We start from the raw sequence: 4393 nt of genomic DNA on the forward strand, positions 1-4393 counted from the left end.
TTCTGTTAACTCCCACATCAGAATCAGTTACAATGAATACACTGATACAAGATGCTCTTGTAACATATAGAATCAGGAGAGGTGACTAGATTGGTTTGAGTGCCAGATGTTTTCCTTTTTAATTTTGCCAGAGGGGTGGCCAACAAATGGCATAGTGGTTACGTCACTGGACTCGCACGTAGGTGGTAGGTGACTGGTTCAAGTCCCTGATCCAGTGACTTGAAAATCACATCCCTGCTAGGGGTGATTGCTCACTTTCCCTCTCACTGTCACTGTCTTTGTCTGTCTCCAGCCAGCACATGCACCCTATGGCAAAACCTCTGAAATAGAAGAAAGAATCTAATTTTGCCAAAGGGCATGTCCCCTCTCTTTTGTGGGGTGGGAGGAGAAAAAGAAAGTGTGAAAGCATCCACTCTCCTGGATGGTCGTGTTTCAGTCCCTTCTCCATTTCAGGCTTTTAGGCACACGTGCACATATATGCCCAGTGCGTTTATTTAAACTGCTGGGTTCAGGACTAAACTGTGCAGTTAGCCATGTAGGATCCACATGCCTTAACCCCCACGCCCTGGGCTGGCCCCGAGCGCCATCTTTTAAGCCTTGAATCTATTTAAATATTGCATGAACTTAGCTGTACTTCAGTTTTTGTTTATATGAATAACTGGGGCATTTTATATAGGCATCCTAAATCAAAATTACGAAATAATGGTTTTTGGAAATAGGATGGGAACTGGTCAGTAGTGTGGGTGGAAAAGTGAAGAAAGTAAAATAAATTTAATTTCCAAACAAACAATTTTTTTTTAAATGGACAAACACGAAATATCCTTTGGCTTTTTGAGTAAGCATATGACCCAATACTGATGTCCTTTGTAAATATTTCTGGAACTATGTCATCGTGCATTGAATGATAGCCCCGTGAATGATATGTTCATATCCTAATTCCCCTTATTTGAAAAAAAGGTCTATGCAGATAAAATGAAGGATCTTGAGATGAAATCATTCTGTGTTACTCCAGTAGCCTTAAAAGAGAGAGAGGGGGGAATTAGAAGACACACAGAAGATGAGCAAGCAGCGTGGCCATGGAGGCAGAGACTGGAATGATCTGGCCACAAGCCAAATGTGAATAGTCACTAAAAGTTAAAAGAGGCAAAGGATGGATTCTCTCCTAGCACCCCAGAAGGGAGCCTGGCATTGTTGGATTTTGCACGTCTAGCCTCCAGAAGTGAGAGAGTACTTTTCTGTTGTCTTAAGCCAACTGGTTTGTTGTAATTTGTTAAAGCAGCCACAGGAAACTACTATGCAGTCCAAAGTCTTCAGTACACCAGAGACCTGTGCTTACCCTCCTTTTATATCTTGCATTGTGACTATCAGAGGCTAGACTGTCCTTTCTTTAGATTTCTAATCCTTTCTTAGAAACATCAGAGGAAATATCTTAATACCTTCCAGTCTCAACAGGCTTAAGAAATACATCCTGTAAGATATATTCTGTTATTTTCTCTGGTGTCATTCTTTTTCTGTTGATTTCAACCTGTCCCTTCTTTGCTCTTTACATTTTATGATATAGCTGACATTTGGGGGAGGGAGATGTGTAAAACATTGGTAGGAATAGATGAGTAGATTTTATCTTAAGGTGTAATTCCTGAAAGGTCCCCCTTCCACCTTTTTAGTCTCCATTACTAGAACCCCCCCATGCCCCACAACACACATCTTACTATCGGAATGCCACAGGACTTAGTCCCTACCTTTTTATATTTACTTTCTTGGTGATTTCATCCATGTTCACAATTTTACACACCATTCATAAAAACAGCTCCCTCAATTTTTTTTTAGAATTATTTAATTTAGTTTTATTTTTAAAATTTGCTGCAGGACACATGCACTCACCAGAGAGCGAGAGTGAGAGAGAGAGAGAGAGAGAAAGAATGAAAGCAAGCCACCAGGTCTAGGATCCAAGCCGTGGTCAGCCGTGAGGGAGTCCAGTGCCTCAACCACCACACCATCTGCTGTCCCCAACAGCTCCCACATCTACGTCTCTAGGCAAGATGTTTTTCCTGTATACCAGGTTTGTCAAACACATTTAGGTATATATCTCCACCTAGATACAAAGGCCATTTCAAGTTTAAATGTCTGAAAATGAACTCCTGTTCTTGGCTGGTTCTTAAAACTTTGTTCTTTTTCTTAGCCTTCCCCCATTTCAGACAATAAGTCTTTTGGTTTATCAGCCCCAAATCCTCTTGCAGTCCATCAGGAAATACTAACAGTTTTGTCTTCAAAAACATATCCTAATCACCTCCACTGGTAGCCATCATCCTCTCTCTCCTAGCTTATTGCAGTAGTCTTTAAATTGTTCTTCATGCTACTACTCTTACCCTCTCAGCTAGTCTTAACACCAGGATGATCCTTTTAAACTGTATTCAGATTTTCAGCCATTTGAGACATATTTAGAAGCTCCTAAAGTCTCCCCATCTCATTTAGAACAAAAACTAAAGTCTTTCCTGTAACCTATAACTGCACACAATTTGGTCCCATTACATTGACCTATGTCATGTTCTCTGCCTTGCTCGTTTTCCTTTAGCCATATTCTAGCTTCCTGTCTAGGCCTTGAACGTAGCAGACACAGTCCTCCTTTAGAGCCTTTGCAGAGGCTTTTCCCTCTGACTTAGATGCTCTTTGCCGATTTCCTCATGGCTAACTCCTTTATCTCTTTTCAGGTCTTTATGTTTAAACATTACTGTCTCTTCTTTTTTTCTTTTTTAGAGAGGTTTTTGCCATAAGCACGTGCGCTTACTGGAGAGACAGACACACAGAGACAGAAAGTGAGAAATTATCCTCGGCGGGGGCGGTGGATGGGGATGAGAAATTATCCTCGGGGGTATGGCCACAGGAAAATCCCTTCAATTCCATTCTCTTGGGATTTTTGGGCACACATGCACATACACCCAGAGTGAGTTTTAAGCCACCGAGCTCAGGACTCAAACCACAGTTTGACCATGTGAGAGTCCAGCAACAGAACCATTGTGCCATCTGCTGGTCCCTAAACATCACCTTTTCAATAAGACTGTTTACCCTCTTTAAAATCATAATCAGCAGCATACATGCATACACTCCTGATCTCCTTTTGGCTCTGCTTGTTTCCTGCCTTCTAGAATTAAATTAAAATATTTACATAAAGTATTTAGAAAATTGTAAACTTCTATATAAAAGCAGTTTTAAGTAGTGTTTACTTATAATTACTGACTTAGAATAGTTTATGAAGATAAGATTTGGGCCTTTAAAAAAAGGTAGGACTTTAGGTTAGCAGAGAAGATGGAAAACAGTATTCAGGGGACCAGCAGGTGTTGTGATGGTTAAGGCGCTAGACCACATGGCTGACTGCAGTTCGAATCCTGGACCTACTGGCTTGCTTGCTTACTTTCCCTCTGTGTGTGTATATATTTCTCTGGTCAAATAAAATAAAATAAATAATTATTTAAAACAAAACCACAAAAGCAGTATTCAGGTAGAGAGATAAAATAGGAAAAGTGATGAGGTAAAACTATGCGTGTTTTGTTAAGATATTTAACAAATAGGTCAGTTGGCTACGGTGTGGGATTTTTATGTAGGAGAAGGGCGAGAGGCTAAATGGAGGACTGTGGGAGGCTTTGAATGCCCGGTGAAGTTTGAAATTTATTACTTCCTTTCTTTCATTGCCAGTGGATATGGGCACTTGTCAGAAGGGGAGAGAAAAAACACCCCTAGTGGGCAAGGGTCACTCTACAATCCCTTCTCCTCTGTTTTTCCATCCTGTTGGAATTTCGGACACTTTTGCACATGTGCCTATCATGTTTTTCAAGTTTCTGGGGCCTGAATTCAGACTATGGTTGGCCATGTGGGATCCGGCTCCCTCAGACACCATGCCACAGGGCTCACCTAACGTTTATTCGTTTGTGGGAAATCGGTGGACGTTTGTAAGCCAACTTAATAGAAGCTGATAGCATAATTCAGACACCAGGTGATTAGTGAAGTCTAGGAAGTAAAGTAGTAGAAAGAACATTGAGTTTTGGTTCTTCAACATTAAGTAAATCATACACTAATAAACCAGACTAATACTAGCCAGGAGAATTTTCTAAAACTTTCTGCGTTCTAGATCTGTGCTGTACAGTGTGGTAGCCAGTATCCACATATGGCTACAGGACATTTGGAATGTGTGATTAAGTGTAACTGAGAAACTGTGATTTAAGTTTAAGTTTGAACAGCCTCATGTGGCCAGTGGTTATACAGAGTAGATGTAGGATTCAGTTTTCTCAGAGGTTAGACTTGAATACTAGTGTCACTGGAAGATAAAGTTGGTAGTCTACTGAGAAGACCAGGTGGGCATTTGAACAGGTGCGCTCGTGCCTACCTAGTACATGTGAGC

Source organism: Tupaia chinensis, unplaced genomic scaffold, assembly GCF_000334495.1.
Source record: "Tupaia chinensis unplaced genomic scaffold, TupChi_1.0 Scaffold000646_1, whole genome shotgun sequence".
Taxonomy (NCBI): Eukaryota; Metazoa; Chordata; class Mammalia; order Scandentia; family Tupaiidae; genus Tupaia; species Tupaia belangeri.